Genomic DNA, 13,806 nt, shown 5'->3' with positions numbered 1-13,806 from the left:
GCAGGACCTGTTCATTTTACAATGGCCTCTCTTCTTTGGCTTCACCTCACCTCCAGACCCTCTCTCTCCTTTGAACATTCTTCAACCTTCAGCCTTCCCTCCACATTTCCCTCTTCCAGGAACTTTACCAAGATTGTCCAGCCTCTGCACTGTTGGCTCACACTACCTCCTACACACCTACTGATGAGTATAAAGACCCTTTTTTCTTTCTTTTTCTCCTCCACCTCTTCCTTTTTTTTTTTTTAAGATAAGTTTCTTGTAGCCCAGGTTGGCCTCCAACTTGTAGCCAAGGCTGACCTTGACCTCTTGATCTTCTTATCTCTGCTCCCTAGTAACGTGATTACAAACATGGACACAGGAGGGTGTGGCAGCTGGGCACTGTCCCTCAAATGCTGACAGTGACCTCCCGTTGGAATCCCATTCCATTCGTGGGGTCAAACTAAGTAGCCTCCCTTTTATGAAAGACCCTGTGACCCAAAAAGCAGAGACAAATTCCAAGGTGACTGAACCTGGCAATGGGCTCGTCCTAGGCCTCCTGACCTTCCATGATCCAAGAACACCTGATCAGAGCGAAGGTGCTTCATCATCCTTGGAGAGGAACCGAACCAGAGGAAGCACGAGTGTAGAAGGTGAAGGGGAGTGCAGGGCTGGTGCCAGGTGGGGACCAGGTGGAGACTGAGGCAAAGTCACAGCCTGCCAGGAGCTGGGCACCGTGGGAACCGGCTGGCAGTGGTTCTGGACCCCGCACGGGGATGGGGCGCCGCCGTGCTTACCGCAGGATTCCGCCCCTCCGAGGGCGCAGACAATGGGGTCGCTGTGCCCGGCGCCCCCTCCCCTGGCTCGCCAGCCCCCGCCCGCCCTCTCTCCCCAAAGCTGCTTTCAATTTAAACGCCTCCAACCAGCGGGTGCTGCCCCGGGGGGCGCGACCGCAGTGCCGAGCGCCCCTGTAATTTCCGCAGGGAGCTGACCGGCTCAAACGCGGCCCCGCTGTGCCCCGACCGCAGGCCCCGAGACCGGAGACGGCGCCTAGACAGCCTTGCCCGGGTCGTGGGAGCGCCACCGGGGCGGCATCGTCAGGGGGCCCAGCCTCAGTGCGCCGCCTCCAGGCAGTCCACCCTAGCTCACCACCTATGTAGGCCACCTGTGAAAGCCAGCTAGCTGCTCCTTCTGCGGGAGAAAGTCGTAAGGAAGAGGTCAGTTCCCAAGCAAATATGAGGTCAGGGTTGGTTCTCTTTGGAGTAGAGGCTCAACAAAAAGGGATCCCATTAGATGGCCACAGGAGCTGGGGACTCAAAGGAGGAGAGCTGAAGACACAGTGTTTATTAAACGTGTAATTCTGTGTCCAGAGCTAGAGGCTCCCTATGTAGCTCAGGCTAGCTTTGACTTTGCAGCCCTCTTCCTTGGCCTCCTGAATTTGTGTGTGTGTGTGTGTGTGTGTGTGTGTGTGTGTGTGTGTGTTGTAGCCATTGCACATTGCACCCCGGTACATAAAATTGTTTTGTTTGAGATAGGGTCTTCTGTATTTCACAGTAAGATTAAATGCTTTGTAGTGGGGACGGCCTTGATCTCCCCTTCACCTCAGAGCACAGAGCTTACAGGCATGCACTGCCACACTTGGTTAATGCTGTGCCTTGGGGGATCAGGGCCTTGTGCATGCTGGGTAAATATATAGTTGACCCATAGCTCCATCCTCAGCCCAAGTTTGTTTGTTTGTTTATTTGTTTTTTTTTAAAAGACAGGTCTGTTTGTGTACCCTTGACTGTCTTGGAACCTACCATGTAGACCAGGCTGGCCTTGAACTGACGCTCCTCCTGCCTCTGCTTCCCAAGTGCTGGGATTAAAGACATGTACCACACACCCAGCAACATTTAGTTTTTTAATGGCTAACTAAACGGGGCATGGTGGTACACATTTGTAATCTCACTGAGAGTACAATGTCAGGGGGCTGAGGCAGGAAAATTACCAATCTGAGGCCACCTTGAAGTATATAGGGAGACTCTTGTCTTTTAAAAAAAAAGGGGCAGGGCTCACTAGGAGAACATGCACAAGGCCCTGGAGTCTATCCCTAGCACCATGTACACCCAAAACATTTGTTTCAAGACAGAGTTTCTCTATGTAGCCCTGGCTGTCCTGGAATCACAACATAGACCAGGCTAGCCTTGAACTCAGAGGTCCACCTGCCTCTCTCTCCTAAATGCTTGGATTAAAGGTGTGCACCACCACTGCCCAGCAAGATTTTTTAATAAAAACAATAAACTGGCTATATTATTATTTTATTGAATTAATTTTAAATTAGTCTGTCTTCCAGCCCACTTCTAGAACGAGTGTGCAGCTCTTTCTCCCAGCAGTGACCAGAATATGGTTTGGGGAGACTGGGATAGCTTGGGCTAGCTCCTGCTAGGCCTGCTGAGGAATGGGAAGGGAGATCCGACCAACCATCCTAATCTAGAGGCCGAGAGACCCCAGCCTTGCGGAGATGGCTCTAGCATGGCGTGTCTCCAGCAAAGCAGGTAGAGGACAGGGACTTCTGTCTGAAGGTTCTTCCGCTCAGAGTGGAGCACACAGAAATGGCAGCTAGATACCAGGAAGAACTTCCTAAGTTGCTGGCCAGGGGAGTATGTGCAGGCCCCAGATCCTCTCCGGCCTGAAATAGTCATCATATCCCCTTTCTCTCTGTCTGTCCCCTACTCTGCCACCATGGTGCCGTGGAGGGGCATTTTGGCTTAATGCCATGGTTGAGTCGTCCCACAGACCTGATCTCTTGGCTTACTGTAGCTCCTAAGCCTGTGTAGTGTAGATGGGAGCTCCGTCAGAATCTTCCAAGGGGGGCTCCTCTCTCTCTCTCTCTCTCTCTCTCTCTCTCTCTCTCTCTCTCTCTGTGTGTGTGTGTGTGTGTGTGTGTGTGTGTGTGTGTACTCAGCTGCTCCTGGGAGGGAACTCAGCTGGGGGCCGTGGCTTGTCCTGAGTGTTCTGTTCTACCTTGCCCCCTCTCCCTTCCCCTCCCCCATGTCCCAAACACCCCTCTCTTTCCAGTCTGGCTGTTGCGGTGAAGCTAATCAGAAGTAATTATGGGGGAAGAAGGGATCCTGAGAGGGACCCCACAGAGACCACCTCATCCGCCCTGGACCAGCCCTGGTGGCCCTAGCCCCAAGGCCTCAGCCTGGCTTAGCCCTGCCTGGGTGCGGGTGTCGAGGGAGGGGGGTGAACCCACGGGCACCTACTTACCCCACCATCCTCCCTCCCTCCCAGCTCAGCCTGAGCTACAGACTGCTCTCCTCTCTGTGCTTGCCTCAGTCTTCCCAGTCTTTCTAGATTCATTTAAAGCTTCCCAGGCAGCCTCTGTGAGCCAGTCATGTGTTGGCCAGGCATGGTGCCTGTTCCCTCCCTCCGTGAGCAGGACCTGGGTCAGGGTAGATGCTACAGAGGGCACTGTCTTAGCCACCTTTGGAAAGGTAGTCTTCCCTTGCTCTATCCCGAATCCCAGGGAAGCAGAGCACACCAGCCCCTGAGCTTCCGATCCACGGTCGGCTTCTACCACCCTAAGCCCAGCTTTGACATTCTATCTAGCCTCCCCACCTGTAGAGACAATGTCAGGCCTGCCCTGCACCGCCCTATTGTCTCAGACCACCTGCCCTCCACAGCCTCTACCTGGTACACCCTATTCTTCGCAAGGAGGCCTCTTATTATCAGTTGGCCTCCCTCAGGTGCCCCTTCGGGATTTAGGGCTCTCAGCTGGAAGAGTGCTTAGAGACCATACACAGTGAGTGGCTTCATCCTTCCCATCTGGGAAGCCAGGCCCTGAAAGAACATCAAACTCTGTCCTTGACTATCAGTGTGGTATTTTCTGGTGCATGCACACGCACGCTTTCGAGTGTGTTTTTCTCCCTGATGTCATACCTACAGGGCAGTACCAGAATCTGGTCTTTCCTCTGTCTCCTCACCATGCCCAGAAGGATAGACCAGCTAGTATCAGGCCTCCGCCATCCTGCCTGCCTTCCCAGCCCTGCCTCAACAACCAGGAACCAGGAACCAGGAACCAGGTGGTGGCCTGCGGTAGAGTGGGAGGGACCAACCAGAGGAGGTCCGATTGAGGGTCTCTCTCTCTCTCTCTCTCTCTCTCTAATTTGCTTCTGTCCCTTGATGTCCAGAGGAAAACAAACCTCCTTTGCTATAGAGAATGTCAAGCATAAACAGAGGTCAGTGCCCCCCTGCCCTTGCCCTGGAGGTGCCAAGGTGGTAATTAGGCTTGGGGGTACAGGCTGTGTAGGTGGGGGTGGGGAGGTTCTTACCCTGGGAGCTGAGCTGGGCAGAGAAGCTGTGTGGTCTGGGCAAATGGGTGGTTTGTAGGTGGTCTGGGGGGTTGAATGAGTATTTGCAAGGGAAGCCGGTGGAAGCCAGAGGTGGGGCAAGCAGGGAACAGAAGCCTTGTACAGCAAAGCTGAATCTCTCTGGATTTTTAAGCAGAGCCCCTGCCAGTACTTTAGAGGCATCCAACTCCAAGGAGAAGCCTGGGCCACAGGATGGCCTCAAGACAGTGGGGGCATCTGGGCTGCCACAGCAGGGCGCAGGCTCTCTTCCTAGGTTGATCAGGGATTCCAGGGAGCCTCCATCTCCCACCTGCTTCCTCAGCTTGGGAAGGGAGAAAAGAGGGGTCCTCTAGCTGGAAGGAGGTGCTGACTCTGCTCCCCTCCCCAGCTGCTGAGCTCACACTCAGCCAATCCTCTCACTCCAGGGACAAACTCCTTCTTAGGCTGAAAGCAAGGCCCCCTTAGAGCTGCAGGTCTGCTGTTGGCTCCTCCCCCAGCCCCCGGGAGCCCCATCCACAGCTTCCACAGGACAGGCTGCAAAGGGACATTTGTATCCTTACTCTATCTCCCCAAGTGTCCTCAGTGTCTCCACCTGTAAGATGAGGGTCAGCCAGTATTTAACTGCCAGGATTAAGTAAGGCGGCACAAGGTCAGGGTTAATGAAGTGGCAGTTACAGCAGTGACTAACACCCCACAAGATGCCCCTTGTGTCTAGAGGCCAGCTCTCCTCCTGGGAATGGCTACCCGGAAGCCGGGACCTGGTTATGACCCTTCACATAGGGACTATGATAGTGGCTGGCAGGAGATAGGGTGAGCAGGTCATGGGGAGGAGGTGGAATGGCTGGGAAGGTCCGGTGGCATTCTGCCCAGGCCCCGGGCACATTCCTGCTCCCTGGATCTCACCACCTGCTGGCCACCTGTACCTCCAGTCCCACCACTGGCCTGAACTCCACAGAAAAAGAGTGTGAGGACACCCTGAGGGAAGAATCTGGAGGCTGGGGACACTGCTGGGCACCTCGCTGCAGGGGCTATGTCCCGTTTGTCCTGTGTCTCTCAGTCGCCTGGGAGGGTCTCAGACCAGGAAACTCGCTGAGCCATGACTCCTGGAGGCAGAAGGTTGTCAGACCATTGTCAGACCAAAGAATCCCTGGAGGGGAAGCTTACACTAAGAACCTGGTCCAAAGGGGCTAGGCTGGCATCAGAGGGTCAGCCTCTCGCCTCCATGGCTTCAACAGTGTCTCCATTTTGCTTGATTCAAGTTTCCCTCTGATGGGAAAGTCCCAGGGAGGGAAGGATCCGTTACTGAGAACTGGAGAACCTGGGAAATTGTCTGGTGGTGCGGGGGAAGCATGGGGCAAGAGCGGCCTCTAGTTCAGGGTCATTCCCAGATAAGCTTCTCCTCCTCGCTCTCTTCCAGCCCCTCCATTCCTCTGTGCTAGCTGGTGCAGAGTGTGTGTGTGTGGGTGGGTGTGGGTGTGAGTGTGAGAGTGTATGAGTGTGCGTGTGTGAGAATATATGAGTGTGTGTGTGTGTGTGGATCTGAGTGTGAGAGTGTATGAGTGTGTGTGTGTGAGAATATATGAGTGTGTGTGTGTGTGTGTTTACAGTAAGAAACAGTCAAGGGCAAAGGAGCAGTTCCTTCTCCCCATCTCTAGTCAGCAGGCAGAGCAGCCTGTTGGGGTTACCCTGAGTGGCTGGGGCATCCACTTGCCAGCCTGAGGACTCTGAGAATTCCCACAGACCGGACCGGCTTTATTCCGGTAAGGATGACCTATCTGAGAGGAGAGCCATTTAGGTCAGTGTTCAGAAACTCTTCCAAGGTCCCTGGGAAGGGACGGGTTTGGCAGAGGAGACATTTGGATGGAGAAAGAACAGAATTTCATTTCACTCAAGGAATATCCAAGAGACATAACTCCTTGTACTCCCCGTGCTTCTGTGCCGAACCTTGTGGAACCCTTCTGGAAGGCTACTTCCTGCCTAAAGGTCACCACTGTGCTTAATGGAGTCGGCACAATTGCACTTCAGAAGTACGAGGTGCAAAAGGCTGTAAAAGGCCTACTGTGTGCACAGGTGGCATTCTAGGGGTGAATAAATAAGCAGCCATCTCTGCCCTCAGCTGCTCCGTCTTGTAGTCGTGCTCCAAAAAGTCTCAAAAGATGAGATCCAGGCTAGGTCGGACATGTCAAGAAAACAATGTACAAACGGAGACTTCCATCTGACAGGAAGACATAAACTCACACGGATGGCCACATAAACCCACACACCCAGCATCCAAGGGGTAACTTGAATCCTCTACCACAAGGTGCCTCTCTGGCTTCAAAGCCTTCTCTGAGACCCCACCTGAATGTGCCCTGTCCCTGTTCTAGCTTCTCCTGGAGTTCCTAACAACAGGCTGGTCTTATGAGAGTATGTAAAGATATATTTATTTATGGGATTATGGGATTAATCCTCCTCCCCCACAACACCCAAGGAGCCAGGAACAAGCTCATCTGTGTAGTGTGCCAAGGTGGTCGGCCATGAAGACACGCAGCAGCTCTGAGGTAAGAGGAGCTATAGGATGTGGCTAGGGTTGAAGGGAGTGAGATGCAAGATGGAGACCCAGGCTGGCAAGGTAAACTGGCATCAGATCACGGCAGACTGTAAATGCCAGGCAATGCTGGGACTTTATCCTGCCGGCAATGGGAGCCATCAAAGGTTTTTGAGTGTAAGAGTACATGCTCCAACCTGTGTTCTAGGATGTCTCTTAGTGCTGTGCGGAGGAGGGAAGGGAGGATGGGGGGGTGCTCCCTGGAGCTAGGGGGAAATAGCCACTGTTGCAATCGTCTCAGGAACTGGTGAGAACAGGCCGGAGTGGGTCAGGAGAGAGGGGGGAAACAGGAAACCTTCTCACCAAGGACTAATGCAGGAGCTACAGACATGGTGACAGTGACATCTGTAGATGGAGACAGGAGTGGCACACTGAGGATTACTTGCTAGCCAGGCTGGGTAACTCATGCCCATAATTCCAGCACTCTACAGGCAGGGGGACTGTGAATTTGGAGCCAGCCCAGGCTATATACTGAGTCCGAGGCCAGCCTAAGCTTAACCTATGTGATAAATGAATAACTTGCAATTTTCCAGGCCCTCTGTATTGGAGGTGGTGACACCTTCAGGCTGACTTGGTCTACCTAAGGCACGGGTGTTGGAGGTGGGTGTTATACGTGAACCACACGGAGATCAGAAAGTTCTCTCTGGTGTCTATACTCCAGCTCTCTCGAAACCCAAACCCATGTCACCAGGCCTTATGGAAACCCCTCTCCGGGTGCCATAATGCCCCCCTGACCCCCGCGCCAAAGTGTGAGGCTCCCAGAGGCCCTAGGGAAGGAGCAGAGTCAGGAGGGCTGGGGACTGTTAGCTTTGCCCTCTAACCACCTCATCCCTGCCCCTTGTCGACAGAGAGGCTTAGAAGAGATGGAACGCTCAAGCCGTAGCCCACCTCAGTGAGGGTTAGCAATGAGGTCTGATCTGTGGAAGATTCTCTGGCAGGTAGAGGGTGGAGCAGAGGTTGGGGGGAAACTGAACTTGAGGTTCAGCAGGTTTAGCCCCAAGAGCTTTGCTCTCTTCACCTGCCCACCACATACTCCACTGCACAAGTTAGAACAAAATGCTTCTTCCCTTGGCCCCTGGATGCTTAGAACTCTAAACAGAACAATAAGAGAGGAGGCTTTGGATGGGGTGTGGACCGTGAGCATGGCTCCATCTGGCAGTGTGCTGGGACTAGCAACTTGTCCAATAAGACCAGGCTTCAGGACATAGGCTAGGGGTGAGAACCTCAAAATCAAAGGTCTAGCCCTCCTCATCGAGGAGGGACACATCGCCCAGACCCAGAAATCAGGAGAATGCCCCAGGGCCCCAGAATACTCTCACTCCAACACACACACTGAGCACGCGCGCGCGCACGCGCGCGCGCGCACACACACACACACACACACACACACAGCACACACAGAGAGTTCACAACTCAGTAAATGCTCAAGTTGCCAAAGTTCAGATGGCAGATGCTGACAAAGACAGGACACAGAAAGACAGCAGCGCCTAAACTTAGCTCTCAGAGTTCCCCAAACTGGCCTGGGGTCTGGGGCCAGGGGGTTGTTTCTCAGGAAAATGGCAGAGCCAGGATAGCAGGAACGCAACACTCCCACCCCACACCCCACACTAGAATCTCTCCCTTTTAGTGCACAGCCTAGGTATCTGCCTGAGATTCCACTTGGGGGCAGAATAGAGATTGCTAGAGCTGGCAGCCCCAGCCTCCAATCCAGGCTGTCATTCCCTACCCTAGGGATAGGGGTGGGGGACACAGGACTGAAAGCCCATTGGCGTTTACTATACTCTAACAGCTGACCTGACTCTGCTCTTAAAATGAAACGGGCTGTAAAGCTTTCTGGACTCTGCCTGTGTTCTCTTCAGCTGTGCTTAACGGAGAGTCCTTCTGTTACTGGGAGGCCTGTTCCCAGAGCAGAAGTGTGTACCGGGGTGGGGGGTATAGAGGAGGTGGGGGTGGGAAGGGGATCTGCGGCCACTGGGATTCCCCAACTCCAGCACGCTGAAGCCTCTCCTAGCCTGCCCATTCAGGCTCCATGCCTGGTGCACCTCCAGGTCAGCGACCACCCAGCAGCCGGCGGCAGTGAGGGGGTGCGGGCAAGAAAGGGTTAATCTGGCAGCGCCTTTCATCAGCAGCTTGGCGGGCTCCCAAGGCCCACAGGCTGGGTACCTGGGCGCCTACCTCGCCTGTGGGGCGGAGACGTGACCACAGGGCAGCCCTGCCGTCTGCATTCCTCCCAGTGAGTGACAGCCCCGCGGCCACGCCCGCCGCGGAGGAGGGGCAGGGGGCTGGTCTACGGTGGAGTGTGTGTGTTTGTGTGTGTGTGTGTGTGTTGGGGACTGGGGGGAGGGGGGGTGCCCTTGTTGCTGAAACCCTGGGCCTGAAGGGGATCTGTGAAAGGAGATCAGGACGTCTGGAAGAGCCAGGACACTGCCAGAGCTCAAAAGGTGGCAGTGCTCTCTCCCAGATTCAGGAGAGACAAGGCATGGCCGGAAGTTCAGGGCTTCCTAATGAGATGTCGCCACAAGATCAATCCAGCCAGGCCTAGGCCCAGGGCCCTGGGATGGGCGCTGTTCCCAGTGTCCTTCCTAAGCTTCCACCCTCCCATGACACGGTGGCTGGATGGCCATCCTCAATTCCTGGCCCCTGAACTCACCAGCCCTGGCCTTTGATCTCTTCTGGACCTGTTGGTGCAAACAGGAAGTTGCCTTAGGCTTGAAGCAAACTTCAACAGGGTATAAACAGGCGGGGGGTACCCCTCCCAAGGCTTCTCCTCCAGGAGAAACTGGGTGAGACTGGGTTCCAAATTGGAAGCCAAGGTGTCCTGAGAGGCTATACCTTAGTTTACCACTGGGGCTAGGGGCCTCCCCAGGAACATCAGGAATGCAGAGGGGTAGAGCAGTACAGCTCCTACAATGGAGCACTCTAGGAAGCCCAGCTCCAGGCTCAGCACCAGGTCCTGCAGATTTTCAGGCCTTCTCCTGGGAGCCCCAAATCCCTTGAGGTCATCTCGTCCATGTAAGAGCTCTAGAAAAGGGGGCCAAGTGACCCAGATCTGTGATTTATAACTTCTGGTCTCAGCAGTAGAGCACCCGCCTGGCCTGCTTGAGGCTCTGGATTCACACCTGAGTGTCCTCAGACCCACAGTAAACTGGAAGAAATGGATTCTTTGAAACCCTGCTTCTTGTCTGGCTCCACTGATAGGCCCAGCTAGGCCCAGCTCGCCATCTCTCCAGGTAGTGTCTAAGGATCCTGTGTCCATGCAGAGACAAACTTCAGAGAAGCTGTGGAGAGAGGCAGGTGAGGCTGCAGGATCAAGGTTCTCTTTTCAAACCGTGTTTAAGTCGCCTCTCCTCCATTTTTCTTTCCTGGAGGCCGATATAAACAAAGGCTGAAGTTGGGTTTAATGTCTACGTTTTTCTGAAGACCTCTCTTCAAGGTGACCTCCTCCTCCTCGTCTTCTTCCTCCTCCTTTTCTTCCTCCTCCTCTTCTTCCTCTTCTTCTTCTTTCTCCTCTTCCTCCTCCTCCTCTTCCTCCTCATCTTACTGTCTGGGGAGTGGAGTTCAGAATAGGCTTCCCAGAAGGACCAGCAGATAGCCAGATACTGTGGACAGAACTTACTCCTAGTCTCAAGAAAAGAGCTGTCCACCCAGGCCTGTGTGGTATATGCTTGTAATCCCAGCATTTGGGATGGAGGCAGAAGGATCAGGTATTCAAGGTCAGCCTTGGCTACAAGAGTGAGTTTGAGCCTGACTTGGGTTATATGAGAGACCCCGTCTCAATAAATACATAAATAGAAAGAAAGAAAAGAAAGCAGACTGCTTTTTCAGAGCAGAGAACTCTCAAGCAGGGGTCGACAGCCAGAAGACCCTTCTTCTTCCCTCTCCCCTGCCTCAGCCCTGCGACCTCTGACTCCACCTCCGTTATCCCATCTCTAAAATGGGATAATAGCTCCAGCAGCCTAACAGTGGGTGTTCTGCAAGTGCATCTGCTAATTAGAGGTGGGTGGTCGTGGTCGGTGCCCTGGGGAGGGGGCAGGGCAATCTGGCCACTAGGGTCCACCCCAAGCTGTTCTCTGTTTGAATGAGATAAACCACCCAGGCCCAAGTAAGAACATCCTTCCATCATCCCAGGCATTACCCTGAAAAAACAAAGACAGCTGCGGACCTAGGAAGAACAACAAAGCACCAGGCTACATCCACGAAAGGACTGAGTGAGATCCAGGCGGACACCAGCAGGTAGAAATGCCTGCCACCGAAACCTGACAGCCTGAGTCTGATCCCCGGACCACACAGCACAAGGAGAGAACCAAGTCCCACAAGCTGTCCTCTAACCTCAACATGTGTGTGCATACACTCATAATAAATAAATGTAATTTTAAAAAAAATCTTAAACAGGCAGCAAGGCAAAAACCAGGTTTTCCCTTCATCCCTCTGCCTAGCTTCTGAGGCTTGGGTTTAGGGGACAATGACCAGCTATCCCAGATTGCTTAAGACTGACCTAGATTTCATACATAAAGTCTCACAGCCACATCCTAGGCAGCTGTTCATTCTGAAGTGAGCTGGGGTAGCGGCTGACTTCTCCAGGCAGTCTGAAGCCTGGAGAAGGTTCAGGGTGTAGATGTCGGTCCACTCTGCTCGGTCGTCTGTAACATCCACAGGACAGTGGAAAACACTGGAGACCCCAAATGCTCACACTGCTCCCATCCCAACGAAGCTGCTCACCCTCCGATGTATAGAGGCCTAGGGCCTCTTTCCTCCATTATCCAGTGAGGCTTCTCATCCAGGAACTGTTGTCCTGGGTCAATCTGTATGTGTGTAAGCGCACACACACACACACACACACGAATGTACATACATACATGAATGCACACATACCTTACCACAGACACACTACACATATATACATGTAGACCGTACAGGCCCACACATCTGTGCACAAACACAGAGCAGAGCCTGGAGACTCCTGGCCAACCAGGCAGCACCTTAGAGGAGGCAAGCCCCAGGTTGCCATCTGGTGGTAATTCCTCAAGGAGGAGATTTGCTCAGGTGACCCCTAGGTCGGACTCCTTTAAACAGCACCAAATTGGCTTTGACACAGGCAACCTGGGGTCACTGCTGGGGGAGGAAGACCCAAGACTTTGAAGACCACACCCCTGTACTACCTTGAAGCCATTTCTGGGGTGAGCCTTCCAGCTGTGCAGCAGCCTTCCGCAGGCATTCCCGAGGAGTGGCCGCATCAGAGGCATTATGGGAGGGGTGGGGGTGCAGGAGGGGTGAGGATGTGGGAGCAAGCCCTCCCTCTGCATACCCAGCTGCTTTCTTTCAGAAAACACCAGACCCTTGCCTCTTCCACACACTAGGTTCTGTCTGTCCATCTTAAGACGTAACTATTTGCAGTGCAAAGAGAGAAAACAACTGTGACCCAAGGGAGACCTGGGCAGCAGAGCTTAGGGAGAGTACACCCTAGGTTTGGCTTTGCGCGCAACACAGAGATGAGACAGACAGGTGTCTGGACTCGTGGGGAATGTGGCATTGCTCTGCTTCAGGTCTCACGGTGGGCAAGCAGCCTGGCCTTGGGCCTCTCCCTCACAGCCAGGCCCCCCAGGCTGGCCAGGGAGCTGTCAAATCCCCCACTCCAGAGACAAATGGAGCCGTCAGAGAAAATGGCTTGTAATGGGGAGCAGGAGCCAGGCTGGGCCGGGCTGGGGGAGGCCTCTGCTGGCCAGATGTGAATTCTTCACTAATCACACCAAATTGGCCCAATTTGTTCACTGACACGTGGGGGGACCAGCTTCATCTTTCTCTCACTGAGTGGGGTTCCCTCCCTCCTGCATGGAAACACTTTTGCTCTGGAGCTGGGGCTGGCCAGCTGACAGGCAAGCTGTGGGGAAAGGTGCTAAGCCCTTCCCCTCTGGAGACACAGGAACTGGCTCGGGCTTGCCTCTCCTCTGTCACTGTCAGCCCCCCACCCTACCCCGCCCCCAGCTCTGGGTGCTGATGTCACACTGTTTAAGGATCCTGAGGAGAAGAGAGCCGGGGCATCTGCTCTCTGCAGCCAGGCAGCAGAGGTGGGAACTAGAGAATTAGAATGACCTTGGGAGGAGCAGAGATGCTTTCTGGGAGAGACACAGGGGTGCTTTTGGGCAAGGCCATGTCATGTCTTTGGGGCAGCAGGTTTTTTCAGGGCCCTTCAAGACACAAGCTTACAGACTGGTGAAGGGGCAAAAGAGCTCATTAGCCAACCCTACACTAAGGGTTCAGCCCAGGTTTGCCTTGAACTCATAGCCTTTTGCACCTCAGCCTCATAAAGAACTGGGATTCTAAGAGAGTGCCACCATGCCTAGCTTACCCATTGAATCCTTGCACCAGAAACCCATGCTGTGGCAGACAGTGTAGCTCCCTGCCTGCCGCAGCTCTTGTCCAGTATGTGTGAATCCTTGGACTTGATGGCTGGGAAAAAAAAAAAAAAAAGCTAAAACGATAAAAATGAAAAAATTCATGCTGATAGCTCAGACCATGACAGGAAGGCTGCTATGGCACAGAACACCCCCACCCCCACTCTCATGGAGCAGACAAGAAACACAGAGATCAGGGTCAGACAGGCGGGGTGTGAATGGCCTTGCCCCTTATAGCATCTTCCTGTTTTATACCAGGAAGAAGTGCTCAGCAGGTCGAGGGCCTAGGTGCTGTGGCCCACCCTCTGTCACCCTCTGTCACCCTCTGGTTCCCTGACCTCCCTCCTAACCTAAACAACCTGAAGCCCGCAGATATGCGTGGAGAGCTGGGATGCAGAGAAAGCCAGCAGATCCAGCCAGTGTCACAAGAATTTAAGCATGAATTCTGGGATCCAGGGTCTAAGAAAGGGGCACGATGAGTCTACTCTCGGGGAGGAGACTGCTGGGAAGTGGCCAGACT

General features: G+C 53.9%; 1 long non-coding RNA gene across 6 annotated transcripts; it reads left to right on the top strand.

The window, feature by feature from the left end:
• Positions 1-99: 99 nt before the first annotated feature.
• Positions 100-11,297, top strand: LOC147001409 (uncharacterized). 6 transcript variants are annotated; one of them, XR_015044975.1, is made up of 4 exons: positions 100-6,847; positions 9,973-10,188; positions 10,787-10,890; positions 11,023-11,297. It is a non-coding gene; the product is annotated as an uncharacterized LOC147001409 (long non-coding RNA). The 6 variants fall into 6 exon arrangements; XR_015044978.1 differs by lacking the exon at positions 9,973-10,188 and having other exon boundaries at positions 100-4,196; XR_015044976.1 differs by lacking the exon at positions 9,973-10,188.
• The last annotated feature ends 2,509 nt before the right edge of the window (positions 11,298-13,806 follow it).

Source organism: Mus caroli, unplaced genomic scaffold (genome assembly GCF_978045245.1).
Source record: "Mus caroli unplaced genomic scaffold, Mus_caroli_1 scaffold_13, whole genome shotgun sequence".
Classification (NCBI taxonomy): domain Eukaryota; kingdom Metazoa; phylum Chordata; class Mammalia; order Rodentia; family Muridae; genus Mus; species Mus caroli.
This window is presented reverse-complemented; position numbering and strand designations above follow the sequence as displayed.